Here is a 26,035-nt window from a genome sequence, read left to right as displayed (position 1 = left end):
TTTAGAAATTAATTTTAACAAGAATGGTGTATACAGGTAGTATCAGAAGAAATAAAAATACACTGATACCAAGATGACTTCATTTCGTAAACACACCATCGAAGGAAACAAGAACTAAACGTAAAAAGTAAATATAAGAAAAAGAGTATATATAAATAAAAATAAATATATATAAAATAAATAAATAAAAATAAAAAGTAATACAGCTATTAAGCGTAAATCGTATTGACACTATTACTAAGGAACGTGACGTGTTAGACAAATAGACAATAATTTTAACAATGGAATCAGGAATTCAAGACATATAATCTTATCCATTGTTAATGAATAAGATGAAATTAGATTATTAAAGAAATAAAAGTACACATACCGTACTTCTTGCGGTAAAAATTGACACCTACACTTAACACTGGGACGAGTGTTTAACAATCATTAATTCGAGAACCACAAAACACCCGAATGATCCAACAGCGACGGGCACTTCAACACCAAACCAACACCAAAACCACCAGACGCCACACGAACACTAAAACACCAGACAGTAAATCGATGGATCGTCGTTAATGCAGCAACAGCAGCAGCATCGCCGAGCCCCACATACACACGCGCTCGTTTTTGGATGAGTATGTGACGAGGTCCGAAACAAAACGAACGAAATTGAAGCCAAGGTCGTTTTTATTAACCCGGCATTTCGACGGCGGTTTTTTTATGTTGTTTCTTTTCTGTTCTCGGTTCTCCGTCTCGGTTGCACGTCTCCTGCGACCGCCGCTGGGTCCACCGCGCTGAAACGACCCAACGACTAGACGGTTCAAGGTGGGACCGGTGGATATCTCGGGCCGAATTGCATTTTTCGGATGCAGTCGTATTATGCAAGACGTAGGGTCGATAAAGAATGTCGCGCTGATGTGGTTATGTCTCGATGATATCACGTCTCGGCTTCTTGACGTTAAATCGTAGAGATTGCTCGAGACGATAACAATTGCTGAATCACGAAAAAAGCAGAGTTAGCATTTCGTTGAGGCAATCTAAAAATAGTTGTTTATAATTCGATATGTGCGAATTTACTAAACGGGATACGTTTCGACTTATAATGCTTCCTGCAAATCAGTTTAAACATAAGAGTCAACAGTACAGACGATCTTGAGCAGCAAACTGGAATGAGAGAGCAGAATATGAGGTAAATTATCCCTTTGGAATCAGAAAATTGATAAAAGAAATACAAAAAGCTAGAAGAATATGGCACAGAAGCAGATATGCTGTAGACAAAACAATACTTAATGGAATTAGTAATCAGACAAATCAAAATATTAAAAAATATAAGCAGAGTTGTTTGGAAAAATATGAAAGTGAATTAAGCCCGGAAGCAGACAAACATTATTCGCTATGGAAAGCGACTCGGAGATTTAAAAGAACAATTATTAGAGTACAGCCTATTAAAAATGATCCGAATGAGTGGGTTCGACGCAATGATGAAAAAGGTGAATTATCCCTAGAACATTTGGCTAATTTATTCCAACTGAGTGATATAGAATCCACAATAGATATAAATCATGTTTATCAGCCCGATGTAGCTGTAAATCTGATTTCTTCAATGGAAGTTGCCATAGAAATTGACCAAAAACCTTAGTCCTAAAGACTAGACGGTTCAAGGTGGGACCCGTGGATATCTCGAGCCGAATTGCATTTTTCGCATGCAGTTGTGTTATGCCAGACGGGGGGTCGATAAAGAATGTCGCGCTGATGTGGTTATGTCTCTATGATATAACGTCTCGGATTCTTGACTCTCAACCGTAGGACGTACACGAGATTGCTCGAGACGATAACAATTGCTGAATCATGAAAAGCTCAGCGTTAGCGTTTCATTCAGGCCTTCTGAAATAGTTATTCGTAATGATTATAATTCAGTATGTGCGAATTTACTAACCGGGACATGTTTAGACTTATAATGCTTCCTGCAGATCAGTTTAAGCGTAATACTTAAAAGTATAAACGATCTTGAGCAGCAAATTTGAAATATTTTTCTTTAAATTAATACATTGTTACTAGTCGTTTCCGTCTAACCTACAATGTGTCTTTATGATAACTTAAATCTAGGTATATAACTAGGAGGACCCATCGGCCCTAACTCAGTCTCTGGTGAAATAATGTTTATACATGTCACTGCTGAATTTTTTAATATATGCACCTCACTACACAACACTATACAAGATTAGATGGTTTGATTCTTTTGAGTCTGTGTCCTGTTCCGGTGGCATCCAAAAGTTGCAATATTTCAATATTCGTATGAGAATGGAGCCTTTCCTCATGCCCCCATCTTGACTGGTTGTGGGTATTTGAAGGTCTCGATGTAGGTAATCAGTCCTATAGTATTTGGGAGCATCCACAATACCTCTCAGGACTTTGTTCTGAAAAACGTGTATTTTATTTATGTTACTCTTTGCAAAACATCCCCATAATTGAACTCCGTATGTCCAAATAGGTTTCAATATTTTCTTGTATAATAGCAATTTATTATGTACTGATAATTGTGATTTTCTTCCAAGTAGCCAGTACATTTTCCTGTATTTCAATTCCAGTTCTTTTCTTTTCCTCTTTATATGTTCCTTCCAGCGAAGTTTTGCATCGTGATTCATTCCGAGATATTGAGCGTTGTTGCTATATGGAATGTTGCTATATTATTTAATGTTATTGGTGATTGTACGGTCTGTTTATAGATGAACTGTACATGTAAAGATTTACTTTCATTAATTCTTATTTTCCAAGCTTGTGCCCAATTATTTATATTGTCACTTGCCTGTTGTATGTTTTGTGAGTCTTCTTCACTATTGTCTCCGACAGCTATAATCGCAGTATCATCTGCAAATGTAGCTATCGTGATATTTTTCATTTGTGGTATATCACAAGTGTAAAGTAGATAAAGCATTGGTCCCAGTACACTTCCTTTTGGTACACCTGCTTTAGCTTTTTTATTGTAGAGTAAGCTTCTTCTTGCTTGACTATAAACATTCTGGTTGTAATGTATGATTTTAATAGTTCGGTGTGTTGTTTTGGTAGCATTTTCTATAGTTTATGAACAAGGCCTTCATGCCAAACCTTATCGAAGGCTGTAGCACAATCCTAAGAATCTAAGAATATAGCTGAGCATACTTTTTAATTTTCGTAGGCTTTTCAATAACATGTGTTATTCTGTGGACCTGGTGGAACTTGAAATATAATTAAGGAATTCGGCCTGCTGATAAACTACCCCAAAATCAAGAGAGAAATCAGTATATGAGGCAAATGAGGCCCCCTTGAAATTAGGGAGTTGATAAAAGAAAGACGAAAAGCTAAAAGAGTATGGCACAAAACCAGATTTGCTGTAGACAAAACAATATTTAATAAAATTAGTAAACAGACAAATCAAAAGATTAAAAAAATATAATCAGAGTGGCTTCGAAAAATATATAAATGAATTAAGCTCGGAAGCCGACAAAGATTAAAACGTAGCGACAACGACGAAAAATAATATATAGAGATATATATGATGTTAATCTATGTGTTAAATGACATGAATACTTTTTCAAAACCCAGAAATTGTAACTTTAAGAATTAGAAACAACGATAAAACTAAAAGGATTTTTTATGAACTCCTGCGGAACTAGTAGAACAAGTAAAATGCAATTCCTAATAGGAAGTCCTTCGTTATGCTTCATGTACATAATTGAATTGAAATGCATAGCATGTGTATATTCACAGTTCATCTTAATCTATAGAAAAAGAAAAAATGGCCATATAAGTTCAATATTGGAATCAGCAAATATTTTTCAATTCATGATTGACGTTTGACATGAAATAAATATATAGTTACAAAACGCAAACAGCTTGGGCTTAAACTAAACCAAATATACTGGCTGATAGGGCGTAAATCTAAATTATCATTAGAGAACAAGGTTTGGCTGCATAAGTCAATACTTACGCCCATCTGGACCTATAGTATTAAACTATGGGGTACTACTAGCAAATCTAACATAGATATCCTCCAGAGGTTCCAGAATAAAGTGTTGCGAGTCATCGTCGATGCCCCATATTACGTGTCTAACAAACTGATTCAGCGCGATATCCCCATAGAACCCATAACGAGTATGATTCGGAGTGTTAGCGCAAAGTTCTCTGAAAGACTATTAGTACATCCCAATGCACTCGACAAACAGTTAAATGTGCGCGATGACATGTATTGTATAGGCTCAAACGCAAACTACCATACGAACTAATTAATAGACACATAGAGTGAGTTTTAATCTCTAGAATAAGCTAGAATAGTTTTTAGAAAAAGTAGACTTTAAAATAAGTTAGTATAGTATCTAGATTAAGAGTTGGATTATAAGTTGTACAGTAGATCACTTACTGAAGTGATCTTCTACATGTCAGGATAGTTATATTATATAACTGAAATCATATAATACTACTTATTGCCCACGAGCAGATCTAAGAGATTAATAAAAAAATGTCTTCCCAGATTATTTTAAAGCAACCGAACCTGTGCCCTCAAGTTTAGAAAGATGGTGTTGAATTACTTGGTGTAATTCACTAAATAATTTTCAGAACGCTGGTTCAAGTCAACAAATAAGTCATTGTTAAAGATATCAGTGATTCATCAAACTGACATCAATAAGTTCCTGCGTAATCCGTATCTTTCTTTAAATAAAAGCAAATGGTTTATTAATTATTTAAATTATACTTATGTATACAGTAACTTATGTTAACAGACAGGCCTCGTACTGGAAGACAACGGACGTCTCGTAACGCTGAAAATGTAGCTCTGGTGCGCGATAGTGTTGCAGAGTCTCCAAAAATATTAATTCGGGGACGTAGTTCCCAGTTACACGTTTCTGCACGCAATTTAAGGCGAATTTTGAAAACTGATTTGAAAATGTTCCCGTACAAAATTCAATTAGTCCAAAAAGGGCTACTGAGAGATCCTGATCAACAAGTTGAGTACAGTAATGCAATCCTAAGGCTGTCCGTTGAAACTGTTGATTCTTTATCTAAATTGATAACGAGCAATGGAGCCCATTTTCCTCTCAGTGACCAAGTCAATAAACAGAACAGTCGGTTTTGGGGAACACAGAACCTTCAATTAATTAACGAAACATCGTTGCATCCACTAAAAACAACTGTATGGTGTGGTATTCATGATAGAAATATCACTGGTTCCTATTTTTTTGAAAATAACAGTTAAGTGTTACAGTTGCTGTTACTGCTGAACGGTACCAAGATATACTTCGAAATTTTCTTGTGCCTAAAATGGAAGAGATGACTAGAGGACATGTGATTTCAGCAAGATGGGGCCACACGGCTCGTTCAGCAATTCAATTATAGAATGACGTTTTTCCACGAAGACTAATTTCCCGAAGCCATGCTACCAGCCAGATCTCCGGATTTAACAGCACCAGACTTTTTCTTATGGGGTTTTCAAGAATCAAAAATGTATGTGAATAAGCCCCAAACGATTCAGTATCTTAAAACAACATTCGTCACAAAATTGAAGACATTCAGTTTCAGATGTTGCAGGATATTATGAAAAATGCTTTAAAAAAGTCGAAAGTTGCATAGTGAATCGCGGTCACCATTTAGCCGATATAATTTTTTAATCATAACGAAAAAAAATGTAAAGAACAAATAAACTTTTTATGAAAACCAAACCATATCTTGCAAACCAAGCAATCAAAATGGTAGCGGATTTTTGCCCCACGTTGTATATATATATATATATATATATATATATATATATATATATATATATATATATTTATATATATATCCCCTAATTCTTTTAAGAGAACATCTTCCAAATCCCCACGTGTACTGTTTAAATGAAATCGAGCAAAACTAACGACCTGGCATGAAGGCAACTTCTTCCCGTTTTAATTGTTTCTCAGCGAAAAATATCCCATCCAAAGCGGCTTTAACATAAATTCTGGATAAAAGCCGAGAGTTTTGATGGTCGAAAACCAACAGGTGTTTTACAACGCAACTTTTAGAAGAGTATTTATGTTTGTACAATGCGGCTTAACGAATGGAAGCGGTAAACTTATCTGTCTTGGTCAGATGTACCGGAATAAAGTCAGTAGAGCGCTAAAAATAAAGGAATACTGAATAATGAAAGATGAAAGAAAGAAACGTTATTTTATGACAAGTATTGTATTTATTTGAAACACTAGGCAATGGAGCAACAGTTTTTCAGAAAATGTTCGCAAATAAAATGAACCAAATTAAAACAGAACTGTACACAATGTCCGGACAAGAGAAACAATTGTTAGAAAAGATAACTTAAGTTGCCTTAAAATTAAATTTTTTAAATTTATCTCAGAAAATAAAAGTGTTTTAAGTAGTTATGCAATCTGAGAGCTGACATCTCTATCCGAATGTTTGACATGGTTTATAGTATCTTAGACAAAATATCTATATAATGAAACACGATGCTTACGATGTGAGAAACTATTACCTCGGCTTATTTTTGGACTCTTAACTAATTTTAACTAAATCGATGACTTTTCTGGATATTGGTAACCTTGATGCTATTCACTGTAAGTTCTTACAAAACAAAAATCAACGCGAAATTAGTCCGGTAAAGTACATAGTACGTATAACTTACTAGTATTTACAACACCTTTTAGTATTTTTTTGTATATACGTAATTGGCATATTATTTAAAAGTAAAGAAAATTGTCATGATATTAATGACATATCTAATTTTTTAGATTAAATAATATGTCTAAGTATTAATATTATTTCTAATAAAATAATTTTAACAAAAAAATTGAATCGACTTCAAAAAATAAATGAGGAACTCATTAAAAATTTAAAAATAATCAAACTGAAATTTTTGACACAAAAAAATCGTTTTAAAATAAAATATGTACATAATAATCGTTGTAATAACTAAATAAAAATAAATAAAAATCTTTTAACCTGTCTACTACACGTATTTTATATTCTACTATATACACACAATTTAGCTTAATACCTACCTAAACCTATTTATCTATTTACAAAATTATTTTAACTACTACCAACTGATCAGGTTGAAGTCGGTGCCGATTAGTAGCCGAGTATTTTTTAATTTTTAGTGAGTGCCTAATTTATTTATTTTTTTTATTAATCTCTTGGAACGTCAACAATTTGCCCGTGGGCAATAAGTGTTATTGGTTGATTTCTGTTATATAATATAACCATCTTAACATGTAGAAGATCACTTCAGTAAGTGATCTGCTGTACAATTTATAATTTAAATCTTATTCTAGATATTATTCTAACTTATTTTAAAATCTATCCTAACTTATTCTAATGACTATTCTAACTCATTCTATTGTATTTCGGAATCCGTAAATAATTTCTATACGTGAAATGTGTTTCAGGTACCATCATGATATCAATATTTTGTTCACATAAAAATATTTTAAGCTCCCTGGCATGTTGCTGGAGTCTATTAGCATTTCCAGATGGCTATTTTGTATTTGCTGTAGTGTATTGTAATTCATCATTGTACTCATTTGTTCCATAAGTTTTCCCAGCATTTCCTTTAATTTACTAATAGTACTTATATAGGTTCAGTGGTGATTGGCGTTGTCTGCGTATGAGATATGAGGATGCTGTATTGGTGCTTTAGGCGAGTTAGATGGTATGGGCTGTTTTGGTGGCTGTAAGTTTCTTTTTTCTCTCAGTGCTGGATACAGTTTTTGTTGCAACGCTTTATGGACTAGGCATCCCCTATAATTTGCAGGATGGTTACCGTCACAGTTGACGCGTTTTACTTTGTCGTCACGTGTTTTGCGTGTGCAATTATTGGTCGCATGATCTCCTACGCATTTCACGCATCTATACAACTTGCGACAGTATGTTTTGGTATTTATTTTTTGAAGTCGGTTCAGTTTTATTGCTAAACATATATTTATCGATTTTTTTAAAAGTATTACTATGGATAGTCCAATTAAAAGTGCAGCCCGTATGAGGAAAAATAGCAATAAAGAAACGATGATTAAAAATGAGGGACGCTTCAGGACCCGAGGTCCGCTACCTAGTGTAGGAGATCTGACAAATTACAAACAGTTGTCTAATTAGTTGCTACGACGTCTCATGTCATAAGGTTAGTGCTTAAATAATAACCTGAATGGCTTTTACACTAAAGCACTTTTGATTTTTCGTCACATCAGCTCAGCAATAACATTATACACAAATATCTGATTATTTTATATAAAAAATATGTAAAAACATTGTGCGTGCCTTTGAAATTTGAGTGTTTGCCTCGATTTTTCCCCTTCCCCCAACAGATCCTGATTTGGTTCAAATTGGACTATCTCGGCACCCTTTCGAATAAAAAAGAGTTTTGAAAATCGGTCTATAATTGATGGAGAAATTGAACCTCCTCCTTTTTCGAAGATGGTTAAGAAAATATAGTTAACATGATTTGTTTCTATTGTACGGTATATTAAAAAAACATTTATTCAGAATATATTTTCTTAATATTTATAATAATAATGTTTATTAATGTTATATATTAATTAACACATTATGGTTAAAGTCATTTGAGTGTGTGTCCTGTTCGAATGTTATCCAAGAGTTGCATTTCGGCGCTATAACAAAATGACAGTTATCTCTTATTGACCATTTTTTGTGGTAGTACCACGGCAAATAATCATTATTAGTGCTGTTTATATGTTGATATTGTGAATTTTTTTTCTTCATATCGAGTCCAGATAGTATCGTCAGCATATATAGCCATGCTGATATTTTCCAACGTGAAAAGTGAGAACAAAAATGGGTCCTACTTCAATATGTTGTAGCACACCTGCGTCAGTTACTTTTATTGTTGAGCAGGCTTCTAACTTACAACTAACTAACAAAAGTCACAACAAGCTAGAAAAGAGTCTAACACAAAACATTCTGGATAAGGTGTAAGATGTTCAGAGTAGTTTTGTAGATATTTTTTGAAGATTTTGGATGAACACCTGCTTAATTCGTGTAAGCTGATTTTTATAATTAAGCTGATGTGCGGATATTGAGTTTTTTCTCTCTACAACTTTTTTTCCCTCCTTTTAAATAAAACTTTTCAATAATTTAATTAAACCAGTATTGTTACTGCTATTACTAATGAATATATATATATGAAAAAGTGAAACTTTTTTAATCCTTAGACAAAACCTGTTTGGACAGCGAAACAACCAATGCAACAGGTGTTCGAGAATTCAACTTCTGAAAGCGTATTTATATCCGTTTGTCACTCCGTGGCAGATGGAAGAGTTAAATTATGCGTTTATCCGAGGTTTCAATCAGGCAGCGCTTCCTTTTATTTCCACATTGACAATAAAATGGCGCCGAGGCTAAAAGGGAGCGAAAGAGGAACTGTACCAAAGTGTTTTGTTTGTTTCCCAGATTACAACCCTTGTACAAATATTTCGCGTCACGCCGTTATTGTGTTGGTCGTTTCGATTGTTTTGCTGTGCGAATAGCAGCACTGGCATGTTGCTGGAGTCTATTAGCATTTCCAGATGGCTATTTTGTATTTGCTATAATGTCAGTCATTAGGCTAGCTTGGTAACGACGACAGTGAATAAATTCATCATTGTACTCATTTGTTCCATAAGTTTTCCCAGCATTTCCTTTAATTTACTAATAGTACTTATATAGGTTCAGTGGTGATTGGTGTGCGTATGAGATATGAGGATGTTGTATTGGTGCTTTAGGCGAGTTAGATGGTATGGGCTGTTTTGGTGGCTGTAAGTTTCTTTTTTCTCTCAGTGCTGGATACAGTTTTTGTTGTAACGCTTTATGGACTATGCATCCCCTATAATTTGCAGGGTGTACCTGAGGATGTGTAACCCTTGTATAAATATTTCGCGTCACGCCGTTATTGTGTTGGTCGTTTCGATTGTTTTGCTGTGCGAATAGCAGCACTGGCATGTTGCTGGAGTCTATTAGCATTTCCAGATGGCTATTTTGTATTTGCTGTAATGTCAGTCATTAGGCTAGCTTGGTAACGACGACAGTGAATAAATTCATCATTGTACTCATTTGTTCCATAAGTTTTCCCAGCATTTCCTTTAATTTACTAATAGTACTTATATAGGTTCAGTGGTGATTGGTGTGCGTATGAGATATGAGGATGTTGTATTGGTGATTTAGGCGAGTTAGATGGTATGGGCTGTTTTGGTGGATGTAAGTTTCTTTTTTCTCTCAGTGCTGGATACAGTTTTTGTTGTAACGCTTTATGGACTATGCACCCCCTATAATTTGCAGGATATACCTGAGGATGTGTATCCCTTGTACAAATATTTCGCGTCACGCCGTTATTGTGTTGGTCGTTTCGATTGTTTCGCTGTGCGAATAGCAGCACTGGCATGTTGCTGGAGTCTATTAGCATTTCCAGATGGCTATTTTGTATTTGCTATAATGTCAGTCATTAGGCTAGCTTGGTAACGACGACAGTGAATAAATTCATCATTGTACTCATTTGTTCCATAAGTTTTCCCAGCATTTCCTTTAATTTACTAATAGTACTTATATAGATTCAGTGATGATTGGTGTGCGTATGAGATATGAGGATGTTGTATTGGTGCTTTAGGCGAGTTAGATGGTATGGGCTGTTTTGGTGGCTGTAAGTTTCTTTTTTCTCTCAGTGCTGGATACAGTTTTTGTTGTAACGCTTTATGGACTATGCATTCCCTATAATTTGCAGGATGTACCTGAGGATGTGTAACCCTTGTATAAATATTTCGCGTCACGCCGTTATTGTGTTGGTCGTTTCGATTGTTTTGCTGTGCGAATAGCAGCACTGGCATGTTGCTGGAGTCTATTAGCATTTCCAGATGGCTATTTTGTATTTGCTATAATGTCAGTCATTAGGCTAGCTTGGTAACGACGACAGTGAATAAATTCATCATTGTACTCATTTGTTCCATAAGTTCTCCCAGCATTTCCTATAATTTACTAATAGTACTTATATAGGTTCAGTGGTGATTGGTGTGCGTATGAGATATGAGGATGTTGTATTGGTGCTTTAGGCGAGTTAGATGGTATGGGCTGTTTTGGTAGATGTAAGTTTCTTTTTTCTCTCAGTGATGGATACAGTTTTTGTTGTAACGCTTTATGGACTATGCATCCCCTATAATTTGCAAGATGTACCTGAGGATGTGTAACCCTTGTACAAATATTTCGCGTCACGCCGTTATTGTGTTGGTCGTTTCGATTGTTTTACTGCGCGAATAGCAGCACTACATCAGGACCGAAGCTAAAATCTTAAGTCTACTAGAGGCTCGTTGAAAAGTATACTAAAATGGGGAACAGTAATAGAACATTGCACTACATTTCTGAAAATTAGGGAAGAACGTTGAAAGATCAGTCAAGCTATATCACTGGGAAAGCTGATGAAATACTTCAAAAGTCCACGAAGATAAAGCTGGCTACAAAAACAAGCTTGATAATAGACTCCTCATTAGTTATGAATTAAGCCGTTTCTGAAACGTGTTTTGTTCTTTATTCAGTTACCAAATAATATAGAGTATTATTTTTTAAAGGGCGCATAAAAAGTATATATTCCTACAAGATTCCAAAGCCAACCAAATAGAAAAATGATCCTCTAACTGAACTCGTTAAACATTCAGTGCTGTTCATTACTAAATGATCTTTTAGTCTGAAAATAAAAAGAAAATATTAATTAAATTCGAGCTTTCAATAAGTGTTAATCAAATTCTATTATGGTTACATTACGAAACTAAAACAAAACAAAACTGTACTTTATCAGGTTAAGACTAACTATTTTTATGATAAAAAGACGTTTCAGAACCTTTCGAACAATAGTTATATATTATAGACCGTATGAACCTAAATGTTCCATCAAGCAAAATAAAAGAAAGAAGCTAGTCAGAGATCAAGTATAAGAATTCGTAGGAGAACTCAATATGTTAAAGCATGTGTTTATACCTTTATAAGATTATCATTAAAATAAACTTCAAAATAACAATTTGTGTATTTTATTTTACCAAATATTATAATGCAATTTGACACAAAACCGAATACATTTTTTCGTCGCACAAAGCTGCTAAAAGCCTAATAAAGTCCATTATCAAATGTATGTAATTCAAATCTTTTCCGAGTTGTACTTACTATCAACAATGCAAAATTAACAGTTTAATAGCCCTGTAAAATACATTTGTATCTCTATCTTGAAACTAATATAATAACATCTTTCGTATATAGGTTTCGTATCCATCAAATTTTGGTTGCAAAGATGAATAACTTCATTTTAACAATAATATTCTCGTAGTTCCCATGTGGCGATTGTATCATTATTGAATACTCTTTAGAGTTATTACCTACACTAATTAGTTGTCCTGCCAGTGCAATAATACTGATTTTATTTTTACTTAATATTTTAATATCCAAGCACATCTCATGGTTAGTATGTCTGCAATATTCGCTCAACATTCAATTGAAAAGTACCCGGCCTGATACATACATGGCGCTACTAGAATTAAATCCAGATGTTTTTTAGTTAGCCCTAATACTCAAAAGATGCGTGTATAAATTTGACAGCTACGGATCATTAATTCGTGAATAATAGCATTTTGAGTGAAGCAACTTTTGTGATTGTGAATAAAATGGATAAAAAGGAATTTCGCGTGTTGATAAAGTATTGCTTTTTGAAGAGAAAAAGACATTTAAAGCAAAAACTTGGCTTGATGCCGAGTTTCCGGACACTGCCCCAGGAATATCAGCTATCAAGAATTGGTATGCTAAGTCTAGACGTGGTGAAATGAGCACCGAAGACAGTGAACGCAGTGGACGCCCAACAGAGGTTGTTACCGACGAAAACATTAATAATATCCACAAAATGATTTTGAATGACCGTAAATTGAAATTTAATACAAAAGCAGACACTCTAAAGATATCAACTGAACGTGTACATCATATCATTAACGAATATTTGAGTATGAGATAGCTCTGTGCAAAGTGGGTGCCGCGCGAGCTGTCATTTTGTTTTTTTGACCATTTTTGTGTTTGATCCACAGTAATCCGAGTGGACATTGACTACCTTGAAAAAGGAAGAACCATCAACAGCGATTATTATATAGCGTTATTGGGCCGTTTGAAGGTCGATATTGCCGAAAAACGGCCGCATTTGAAGAAAAAGAAAGTGCTGCTCCACCAAGACAATGCACCGTGTCACAAGTCAGTGGAAGCAATTGCAAAATCCATAAATTTGGCTTCGAATTTCTTCCTTATCCACCTTATTTTCCAGATCTGTCCCCAGCTGACTATTTCCTGTTCTCAGATGTCAAAAGAATGCTCGCTGGAAAGAAATTTTCGTCGAATGAAGAGGTGATCGCCGAAACTGAGTCCTATTTTGAAGCAAATGTCAAATCGTACTACAAAAATGGTATCGAAAAGTTGAAGGGTCGCTATAATCAGTGTATCACCCTTGAAGGGAATTATGTTGAATAAAAAAAACTAATTTTGCCAAAAATATTTGTTTTACTATGGTAGGACGGGGACTTTTCAATTGACCTGTTATTAAAGTTCTAGTATTTGTTAAATTATTATTTCAGTTACAATCCCATAATTCCAACAACATCGACTAGGAAAATTTGAGTTATTTGCCTTCATGTATCCGAGTTTTACTTTTTCGTTTATCTTTTCGTTCCGTTGGTAGTACAAAACCAGTTTTTTAACTGTAAAATATAAAAAATATTATCTAAAACGAAACGTGTTAATAGTACAAACATTGGAATGCGGAAAGAGTTAGGAAAGGTAAAGTGACGTCAATGTTTCGTAAAGCTTCTGATTGATATTTGCTTTAATATGGCGATATTTTAAATTTTATGCTTTTATTTACGGCTATCCGTCTCTCAGTGGACCTAAAGTGTAGTGAATACGTGTTTACGTGACCAGACAAAAGGACTGCATCTCATTTTTATTAGTGTTTAAAATTATTTCATCTTATTTTACAACAGTCCTTTTGAAATTCATTTATAGTATTTATAGTAAAAAACTAGTGCTAAAATAACGTAAGTGAAAAATGAAGTGCGTGAAATAAACAATGTATTTATTTTATTTTTTTTTATCCTCTGGAAGTAAATTAAATAAAATATTAAAATATTAAAAAATGGCAAACCATAGCGATTCAACCAAATCACCTGCACACTTTGATATAAGATTAGAACAAACAGCAATAACGCAAACTCCACCATCAGAATGGACTACAGTGATTAACAAAAAACGATTGAGAAGTCCAGAAGAAGAAATCGCGAGGAAACAAACAAGAATCAGTGACTATTGGTTGCAGAAACCGATAGAGACAAAAAACAGTTTTAGCAACCTGTCGGAAGAAATTGAAGAGAACATACAACCAAGCCCTGAAAAAGTTGTTCCCAAACCACCACCAATAACAGTCTATAAGGTAGGATTAATAAAAAACATCCATGACTTATTGAAAACCATTACTACGAACTACACAATTAAAACAGTGAGCTATGAAACAATTAAAATCCAATTGTTCGAAGCGGATCACTTTAAAGTTCTTATAAAAGAATTAGATGAAAGAAACACCCAATACCATACATTCAGGCCAAAATCCGAGAGAACATTTAAATTCGTATTAAAAGGATTACATCACGGGACGGACTTTAACACCATCAAGGTAGCACTAGCTGAAAAAGGCCACGAGGTCGTAAATATTCACAATATACGACATCACACGACAAAAAAACCTCTGCCTATGTTTTATATAGACATAAAACCTAATGGAAATAATAAGACGGTGTATGAAATCACCAAACTGGAAAATAATATTATTAAATGCGAACCACCACATATAAAAAGAATTATACCACAATGCACAAGGTGTCAAGCGCACGGGCACACAAAGACTTACTGTCGCAAATCATATAGATGCGTAAAATGTGCAGGAGAACATAAGACAGGAGATTGTACTCGTAAAGTTCGCGATGAAAAAGTGAAATGTGTTAACTGTAACGGAAATCATCCAGCGAACTACAAGGGTTGCGCAGTTCACAAGCAACTACAGCAGAAACTCTATCCTGCCTTAAGGGAAAAAAGGCATCAACAAAAACAATCCACTACTACCAATCTACCACTACCTACCAGAACAAGTCAACCAGACATAACTTATGCCCAAATAGTTGAAAATGGTTCAGCACAAAAACGAGAGACAATATCTCAACTTACTGAAACTAGCAACATCTCAAGATTAGAAAATATGATGGCCAAACTAATGGATCAAATGAGTACGATGCTTGGTCTACTCACAACCGTCGTAAGCAAACTTGCCTAATGCCTGAAACCAATAGTTACAAAATCGCCGTCTGGAATGCCAATGGGCTCCAACAACACGCCAGGGAACTAAAAATGTTCGTAAATGAACAAAATATTGACATTATGATGGTTTCCGAAACACACTTTACGGACAAGAATTATCTGAAAGTTCCTAAATATAAGCTTTATCATACAAATCACCCTGATGATAAAGCACATGGAGGTACAGCCATAATAATTCGAGATGATATAAAGCATTTCGAAAAAGAAAAATTCCGCAAAGACTACCTGCAAGCCACCAGTATAACCATAGAGGAAGCCCATGGACCATTAACAATTTCTGCGATTTATTGCCCACCCAAACATAACAACAAGGCAGAACAATTTCAAGAATTCTTCAGTACGTTAGGTAATAGATTTATAGCAGGAGGAGATTATAATGCAAAACATTTAATGTGGGGTTCAAGAATAATAACCTCAAAAGGTAGAGAACTGCTCAAAGCCATAAGGAAAGATAACTTACAACATATCTCTACTGGTGAACCAACATATTGGCCTTCAGACAGAAATAAAAAACCAGATACAATAGATTTCTGTATTACAAAAAATATTGATCCAAAAAAGTGTCAGGCAGAATCATGTTTCGACCTGTCTTCTGATCATTCACCAATAATAGTAACAATTTCTTCAAAAATTACCATCAAAGATAAACCCCCTTCTCTGTGCAATAATAGAACTAACTGGCCCTCATTTAGAGAAAACTTAGACCAAAATATATCTCTAAACTTACCGTTACAAACTGAAATGGATATAGAAATAGCAGCAATAAATCTTACAAAAAATATACAGGAGGCAGCATATTCCGCGACTCCCAACAGTGAAACATTTCCAAGAAAAAATACACATATATCATGTACAATACAGAAAAAGATAGCAGAAAAAAGAAAGTTACGACGAAATTGGCAACAGCAAAGGACTGAAGAGAATAAAAGAAAATTTAATAGGGCCATAAAAGAGCTGAGAGATCTAATTCAAATTGAACAAAACCAAGGCATTCAAGAATACCTAGAAAACTTGACATCAACTGAGGCTACAGACTATTCGTTGTGGAAAGCAACAAAAAAGCTTAGGAGATCCCAGCAGCATAACCCACCTATTAAAACAAGCGAAAATAATTGGGCGAGAAGCAATAAAGAGAAGGCCGACATTTTCTCAAAACACTTAAAAAATGTTTTTAAACCTTTCCAGTCTCAGCTACATAAAGATGACGAAAATAAAATTACTAGCTTTCTAGATTCGCCATTTCAAATGGATTTACCGCACGAGAAATTAACGGTCAAAAAAGTTAAACATACAATAATGAGAGAGATTAATATTAAAAAAGCTCCTGGTTATGACTTAATTACTGGCAAAATTTTAAAAGAATTATCAGAAAAGGCTATAAAACTATTAACATATATATTTAATGCTATGCTACGAATTAATTACTTCCCTAGCATCTGGAAAGTAGCTAAAATATTAATGATACTTAAACCAGGAAAAATACCAGAAGATGTGACCTCCTACCGACCTATAAGTTTATTACCAATAATCTCGAAAGTTTTCGAGAAATTATACATAAAAAAACTAAACTATATAATAGAAAAAAGAAAAATTATTCCAGAACATCAGTTTGGCTTTCGCAATAAGCATGGGACTATAGAACAAGTGCATAGACTTGTAAACCAAATAAACGCTGACCTAAATGCCAAAAGATATTGTTCGGCTGCTTTCCTAGACATATCTCAGGCTTTTGACAAAGTATGGCATACGGGCTTGCAGGTTAAACTAAAGAAACTTCTCCCTCATCCGGACTATCAGCTACTGAAATCGTATCTCACTGACAGACATTTTATTGTAAATCAAGGCGATGAACATACCGAATTAAATCCCATATATTCAGGAGTTCCGCAAGGTAGTGTACTGGGTCCAGTACTGTATCTTCTGTATACGGCTGATCTGCCCACCACAAAAATAACTACTGTGGCAACATATGCAGATGATACAGCAATCTTAGCATCCCATGAAGATCCAGTCACAGCATCAATAAACCTACAAACCCACCTGGAGCAAATACAATTATGGTTGAAGACATGGCGCATTAAAGCCAATGAATCAAAATCCACGCATATAACGTTTACCCTGCGTAGAAGAACATGTCCACCAGTAAATATCAATCATCGTCAACTCCCCCAAGCAGAGCATGTTAAATATCTTGGTATGCATTTAGATCGAAGCCTAACCTGGAGGAAGCAGATACCCTCTAAACGGAAATAACTGGGACTAAAATTATATCAAATGTATTGGCTCATTGGGCGCAAATCCAAGTTATCATTAGATAACAAGGTTTTGCTGTATGAGTCTATACTCAAGCCCATTTGGACATATGGAATTCAACTATGGGGTACCGCTAGCAAATCTAATATATCCATCATTCAACGGTTCCAAAATAAGGTGTTGCGTGCCATTGTTGATGCTCCGTACTATATTTCAAATAAAGTGATACAACGCGATATTCCTCTAGAACATATAACGAGTGTAATCCAACGTGTTTGTGTGAAGTACTTCGAAAGAGTGTCAGTGCATCCCAATGTACTCGCTAATCAGCTAAATATGCGACGTGATAGTGAAGTGCGTAGACTAAAACGTTTAACACCACCTGATCTGATTACTGGACATATGTAGAGTTTAGAATAAGCATTAGAATAAGTCTAATTAATTAAGTTAATATTTTATACAGAAGATTGCTTAATGAAGTGATTTTCTACATGCCATGTATATATAATATAAACAGAAGAAATACTTATTGCCAATAGGGCAGATTGTGGACTCACGAAGAGTAATAAAAAAAAAAAAAAAAAAAAAATGCTTTTATTTCTTATACCATATTAATAATCACATTTGAAACTTAAAAACAAATCATTTTTTAGATTATTTATCTCATATATTATTATTATAAATCAATATTATAATAGTCATTATATTTCAACTAAACATCAAACATCAGTCAAAAGTCACAGCAAATCACAGGAAACTCTATATTTTTGTCTGGTAAGCCTGTTATCATCACTTTCTATCCACCAAGTGACTTCATCTTAACTCATATTTATCTATAAAAAATGCAATACAGAATAAATAATTGTTGTAAAATAACACGTGTATTAAAATAGAGGTCAAATATAATAAACAAACGCGCCTATTTAAGGCGGAAACAGATATAAATACAATCCTAGAACATATTCGCTAAAACACCTGTTGCGGTCCGTGAAAGTCAGACCTTCTCGCGTTTATTCGAAATTTATAGCAATCTGGGTTTATCCCAAAAGGTAATTAAAACTAAAACATATGTTCTGTTTTAGCTAGTTTTGGGTATATGTTTTAACTATAAAATGTCTATACGCATTTAGATGAATGTTAAATTTTGAATGAGAAATTTCACAAAAACTGTCGACTATTTGGTATTTCGAAGAAGATGTTATAATACTCCTATAGTAGTATACCAATCGAAACAGTCTGAGGAAAAGTTGCTTTTAGTAAAACGTGTATTTAATTGGGGAAAATAATTTCGGGTTTTTGATTCATATAAACTTGGTGCATACGAAAATAAAAAAGTATGCTAAGATTTATAGTTAGATGTAGCACAAGCCTTTGGTAAGGTTTGGCATGAAGGCCTTGTTCATAAATTACAGAAATTGTTACCAAAGCAACACACCGAACTATTAAAATCGTACATTACAGCCAGAATTTTTAGAATCAAACAAGAAGAAGCTTACTTAAGATTACTTACAATAAAAGAAGCTAAAGCAAGTGTACCACGAGGAACTGTACTGGGATCAATGCTTTATCTACTCTACACTTGTGATATACCACAAATGGAGAATATTACGATGGCTACATTTGCTGATGATACTGCGATTATACCTGTCGGAGACAATAGTGAAGAAGCCATATGAAAATTACAACAGGCAAGTGACAATATAAATAAATGGACACAAGCTTGGAAAATAACAATTAATGAAATTACATCTATGCACGTAGATCACCTATAAACAGACCCTATACACAGTACAAGCACCAATAATTAAATTTAAAATAATACTATCATTCCATACAGCAACACCGCTAAATATACTGGAATGAATCTTGATGCAAAACTTCGCTGGAAGAAACACATAAAGAAGAAAAGAAAAGAACTGGAATTGAAATATAGAAAAATGTACTGGCTAATTGAAAGAAAATCACAATTTTCAGTACATAATAATTTGCAATTATATAGGCAAATACTGAAACCTATATGGACATACGGAGTTCAATTATGGGGATGCCCTGCAAAGAGTAATATAAATAAAATACAAATCTTTCAGAACAAAGTCCTGAGAAAGTCCTACATCGAAACCTTCAGATACCCACAGTCAGTCAAGAAATCAAGAGTATTGCAAGAGGGCATGAGCAAAGACTCATGAGAATATTGAAGTATTGCAGCTTTTGGATACCACCAGAACAGGACACAGACTCAAAAGAATCAAACCATCTGATCTTGTGTAGTGTGGTGTAGTGAGGTGCATATAATAAAAAATACAGCAGTGACATTTATAAATATTATTTCAGCAGAGACCGAGTTAGGGCCGATGGGTCCTCCTAGTTATATACCTAGATTTAAGTTATCATAAAGGCAAATTGTAAGTTAGTCGGAAACGACTAGTAACAATATAATAATTAAATAATAAAAAAATATAAACTTGGTATAAATATCCACTGGCCAACAGCTCGCCATTCCCATTTAAATAATGAGAGCAAAATGGTGATAAACACATCCATCATGAAGGCAATCTGGACATACGGCATTCAGGTATGGAGCACAGCAAGCGACAGCAAAATAGAAAGACTGGAAATAATCCAAAGGACATCTGGATCTCGGTATGCGAACAGTAAAACAGGAAATAATACAGTATAGCAAGGGTGCAAGCAAGGAAACTTGAGCTTGTACAGGACAACAGCACGTGAGGTACAAGAAATGTGACATCCCCAGACTCAGCCAACAGATTTATGTAAAGGAATGGATAGGAAAATACAATTACAGTTTAGAAGATGGATACTGGTTTATTTTTCGGAAACAGATTATCATGAGACACAGTAGAGAAGGGAACATAAATTAATGTTTTGTGTAATGATTGTTTAATTTTGTGCAATTTTTCTATTATAACCATAATTCTGTCACTGTAGAAATTGTTTGGAAACTGGAAGAAACGCTAATCCGACAAGACAAAGTCTGGACTATATGGTGGATTAATCGATACTTCCCAGATCCAAAAATCTTTCAAATTTTTCCGAACTACTAAAGATGTAGTTAAACGTTGTTGTAATGGAAGATAAGGTCTTCCTGAGTGGATAATTTTGCTCGTATTCTTAAAAACAGTTTCCTTCAATAATTTGAGCAGATTCCAACAGTTAACGATGAGGTTTTCCTTTCTTATCACACTAAACATTTGTATTAGATTCCTGCCATCAATACGCACTTTTCATCGCTTATAATATTTTTTTCGAGGAGAAAACAAGTAAAACCATACTGGCACTGGGGCTCAGTTAAACATCACCATGAGTATCACACAATCTCCGAAGCGCTTCTGCTACATTCTCCTTAGTAAAAAAAAGCAAATTATAACTAAAATAGCTCTCGGAAATACCAATTTTCAAGGTGCAATAAATTTGTTTCTAATTTTGATTCAATGCTCACCATTTTAATGAGAACAATAATCTGATCTGATATGTATTTGAACATGATATTTAAACATAGCCGTGCAAGCATTGATTTTTTAATTAAATATACCTTACATTAGATATGCGCAACAATTCCATGGCTGGATAACCTCACGTCTCCACTTCGACCGACGGTTCGTTTGGCATTCCCAAATCCAGAAAGCAATCCAGAAAGGTTCGGGGATAGCAAACCTGCTATCTTCTTTGATCTGCCCTTCTAGCAGACTTCCGATATCTATAAAATGATCATTTTACAACCCGTTAATTCGGTCCGTACTCCTCTACGGATCTAATATTTACTTCAAGTTTGTTACACCTAACCAGGTGAAATGGCTTCAAGTTTTCCAAAATAAGCTCATCAGGAGAATCCTTAAGCGCTACATGGTTTGTCATGAATAATCAAATTCACAGGGAAATTGACATTACAAAAATCAAGCACTTCATACCTCAATCTTTCCACAAACAACAACTCAGCTCAATTTCTTCTGAAAACGCGCTTGTTCTCGAGCTGGTGGACATGTTGGGAACCGAAACGATCTCATCCGTTGCTGCAATCATAACTTCTGCCCCCATACGACAGCATCCAGTCGTGTGTTAACTCAAGTTCGCGAATCAATAGAATCGCCGTGTTCTCGTGCCAAATATCGGCTGTCCGATCATTGGGTGCAGTAACAGTAACAGATCATTTAATGCAGTAACAGTAGCGACTCACAGGGGTCAACTGTGAGGTGGCTTTAGCTTAGTGTATTGGTAAGTCTCGGCGATCAGGTATGAGTCATGAATTCCACAGCCTGGTTTTAGGCTAGGTAGTAGTTTAGGTTCAATATTAATACACAAATTTACTGTTCTGTAGTACTTGCGTTGGTACACAAACATATTGAATACGGGATCAATAGATATGTATTACGTTCCTGCGGGTTGTGGGCAGCAGCTCGTCGTTATTATTCTGTTGCACTTGTATCGAACATAAGACGAGTACGGTATAAATACATCAGCGCGTATTTCCCAAATTATAATTAAATTAGATTAATCTAAGATAAAGTTAATAGTGGCATTTATACAAGTGACAGTATATAAGTTAATGTAGTTTGGCAAACTTCTTCTTTTCGTAGCTGTATTACTTTCATGTTGCTGTGATTTAGTAACTTTAATTCAAGTAAAATCTTGGACAGCTTCAAATATCCATTTGATTTCAACGTTATCGTGCACTTCGTTGATTAAGTAGCGACAAGCATTGGTAATTAATCGATGAATTTTGTTGCGGTAGCGTTGGTTTACTAGTTGGTTTGATGTTTTAGTGCAACCCCGTATTTGTACCCCTTTTGATTTTGAATCTGACCTGCTCTGCTTTTGGTTTAACGCGATGTTTCCAATTTAACCTACCATCAAAATGGATGCCGAGGTATTTAACTGATTCTACTCAAGAAATTGGGCATTCATAAAGTGGTATAATTAGGTTTTTGTAATATAGCTCAAGCCAAAATAACGTAAACTGGAAAGAAGTGCACTTGTGCAATTTCAAATGAAACAACTACCATGACTTTCTGATACTTGTGGCGTCTACTAATCATATCATTTGTCTAAAACATTTAATCGATTCACTAGTTGCGTTAAAAATACAATGGACGTGAGAAAATAAACCCTCGATCCCTACAAAACAAAACAGAACTAGCATAAACCAGTCCTATCTGTAAGCGTAAGTGATAAACAAAACTGATAAATTTTTAGTTTTTGCAGTGGAAACGTTGCGGAACACATCGCCTGATTAAAATGGCGACTAATGTACAAATAAATCCTTCCTTGCCTCTAACGGGTACGCAACAGCGAAGAGATATAAATAAACTTTCCAAAGTTGGCTTGTAAAACACCTGTTGCGATTTGGGAGAGGCTAGATTTCCCGCTTTTATCCAGAATTTATGGTAATCCGGGTTTAGGCGGCGCCGTGTTTTTCTTGACGGAACAATTAAAAGTTGAAGGAGTTGCATTTATATCATTGTGTCCGGCGTACAAAAAGAGTCTGATATATTCGTTCAAATAATTTAAATTATTAATATACGACGTTAAAAATGTTATATTATTTTGAAGAGCCATATCTATTGGCGAAGTATCGATGTAAATATTAAAAATAATATATATTAAATATAATTGTTTTGACCTTTTCCTACATAAAACAACATTATAATTATTGAGTTATGGAACACTCACTGTGTACACACAGTTTTGGTTTGAACTCTTTGATCTAATACAATAGTGTCAAGACTAAAAACCCATGGATTGGTCCAAGAGAGCCATCCATATAAAATCCTGCTCTGTATATGTGCGATAAGTAATATGGAGTATATTAGCATCTGCTAAAGTGGAATGAAATTACTTACTGATTGGCTACTGATGAAGAATAGAATAAATTGAGTGAAATTTTATCACAAAATGCCCTGCAATAGTGTAAAAAAAAATTGATTAATATATATCGTAGCAATTTTTTCCAATAATCAGAATATAGGTAAACACATAATAACAATTACACTTTAGAGTTTTATCGCCATAAAATACACACAAACTTAATTTTCATTGGTCTTTGAAACTAAAAGGCATTATAAGGTATTATAAAAGCTTAAACTGTCTATTAATCGAGTACCAATAATATAGTAATATTTGAAAATGTTTTTCCTCTTCTATTGTAGAATCTTCTGAACACAAAAAGAAACCTTCTTATATGGCATTAGTTAAAAGATTTTAAAAAACTTACGTATTTTAATTCAATCGAACAATATGACAAAGTATGTCATGGTGAATAATAAAGATTTTATTTAATTTAATAAAGACTTTTTCTGTATTTGAAGGTAAAAATACCGGGTAGAAAAAACGTTTTGATTCCAATGATGTGAAAATAACAAATTCACTGAATGTTTTGTGTTATTGAATAACATTTTCATATACTTTTTTTATAAAATATAGAGGTGTTTTCATTCAAAATAGGTTGACGTTAAAATGGAATGAAATAAGCTGTGTGTGAGATATTAAAGAAATATTTTTTTTACTCCAAATCCCCATAGCACCAATCAAATATTCTCCGCTTATTCTAACGTTGGCATGGATCTAAATGGTCTAGTTTGCAATTATTTTGCAACAGAGATCCGGCTGAATTTGATTCATGGTTTGGGTTAGGTGATTATTATCAGGAAATGCCATGATTACTGCTTATTGACATATACTTACTACTATAAAAATTCCCATAAGACAAAATATAACGATAAAAACAAATGTCATGAACTCAATGTCCAATTATTTTTGTTAATATATTATCACACCTGATGAACATCATAGGGGTTTGCTAGAGTAATACTTGTTAACATAGGCATTCGTCAAAATTTCATTTTGATAAAGAAGTGTTATAATTTAAACGTTTTCCTCAATGTATGACCTACCTGAAGCGTATGGTAACTGAAACCGAATCTCTCAACAATAACTGACTTCAAAACAAAAAAAGTCAGAAAAGTCCTCAGATATATCAATCAGAACATATACAGCAAACAAAAACGTGACAGAAGAAAATAAGGAAATGCCCAAAATGTCTTAACAAAAAAACGAAGGAGACACAAACTAAAGACAAAGGGAAAATATGCTTTCAAATGAAAATAAAATGCATTATTTGGATATAAAATTATTAATTAGATAAACTAGACAAAACAGAGGAGATATCACTTCATAAGAAACGCAACTAGAACTCTACTTCATCCATGGCGTGGAAAAGAGTTCAATAAAATATTAATAAACCAACTCTAACCTACAAATTATTGCGGCTGTATAATTTTTTCCTCATTCGCCAGACTCAAAATGAAGGAACTGATTACACCTTACACATTTTTGGCTCGAGCGAAATTACAAGGATCTAATTACACCACTTTACGAATGCACGATCTATCAAGTGGAATCAGCTAAATACCTCGCCATCCATATTGGTGGTAAGTTAAATTGGAAACATCACGTTAAACCAAGAGCAGAGTAGATTACACCCAAAACCAAGCAACTGATACTCGCAACTTGACTTAAAATCAAAGAGATTGGTTTATCAGTCAATCACAAAATCAATTCAGACCTATAGGGTGCAAATATGGGGTTGCACTAAAACATCAAACCAGCTAGTAATCCAACGCACCCAAAACAAAGTTCTACGATTAATTACCAATGCTTGTGGCTACGTGCCAACGAAGAGATGCACAATAACCTTGATATCAAATGGATACACGAACTGATCCAAAACTTTTCCTTAAAACATGTAATAAGTTGGCTAAATCACAGTAGCGTGGAAGCAATACAGCTACTGAAAAACATGGAGGAAATTTGAAGATTGAGGCGAACCAAACTACAGGAACTTGTTTAGTGTTTAATCAACTTTAGCTTAAGTAGTTTAGTTATATTTTAATTTGGGAAATCCATACTGATGTATTAACCCCGTACTCGCCTTCCTTGTGTATTAATACCAGTACAACAGAACAGCAGTAATAATTTATTTTGTACGTTAAGATTGTAGTAAGTATATTTACTGTAAGATATAATTTAAAAAATATATTTTATTTGCATGTCAAGACTCAAAAATATACTAAAAGCCAAAGTTTCCACTGTTATTTTAAAGGAGTATATGTTGAAAAATATATGTTTTGAACAACTAAGTTACTACAATTCATTTTTAAGATAACTTGTGGCTGAACAAAAGACACAAATCCTGCACATAACGTCGAGCCGTCCAAATTGACAAACCTTATGGAAACAATTTAAATTCGAAAACAGGCAAATTTAATTGCGAAAATATACAACCGCTCTTAAACAATTCGAGATATCGTGGCAAGAATCACATCGAAATGACAGCGCATCGTATAAAAACAACTCTCTCCCCATTGTAGCAGAAATTACAATATGTCTCGCATAATTT

The 26,035-nt window shown here is 34.3% G+C and overlaps 1 protein-coding gene and 1 long non-coding RNA gene across 5 annotated transcripts in view; one reads left to right on the top strand and one right to left on the bottom strand.

The window, feature by feature from the left end:
• Nucleotides 1-26,035, bottom strand: part of heph (polypyrimidine tract-binding protein 1 heph) — a 953,472-nt gene that overhangs the window by 693,347 nt on the left and 234,090 nt on the right. Inside the window, exon 1 of one of the 4 annotated variants that reach the window (XM_076409825.1) lies at nt 371-789. The exons of 2 other annotated variants lie outside the window; for them this stretch is intronic. The gene's annotated coding sequence lies outside the window, so the exon portion shown is untranslated. Of the gene's footprint in view, nt 1-370; nt 790-26,035 lie in introns of those variants that run through there. One more of the 4 variants, XM_076409821.1, reaches the window with a different exon arrangement.
• LOC143200184 (uncharacterized) lies at nt 7,448-11,251 on the top strand. The gene is made up of 2 exons (XR_013006656.1): nt 7,448-7,778; nt 9,412-11,251. It is a non-coding gene; the product is annotated as an uncharacterized LOC143200184 (long non-coding RNA).

The sequence above is a fragment of the Rhynchophorus ferrugineus genome, unplaced genomic scaffold, assembly GCF_030347505.1.
Source record: "Rhynchophorus ferrugineus isolate W39M unplaced genomic scaffold, kcgeb_rfMv2 rfM7, whole genome shotgun sequence".
Taxonomy (NCBI): Eukaryota; Metazoa; Arthropoda; class Insecta; order Coleoptera; family Curculionidae; genus Rhynchophorus; species Rhynchophorus ferrugineus.
Note: the sequence above shows the minus strand (reverse complement) of the source record. Positions and strands in the feature narration are given on the sequence as shown.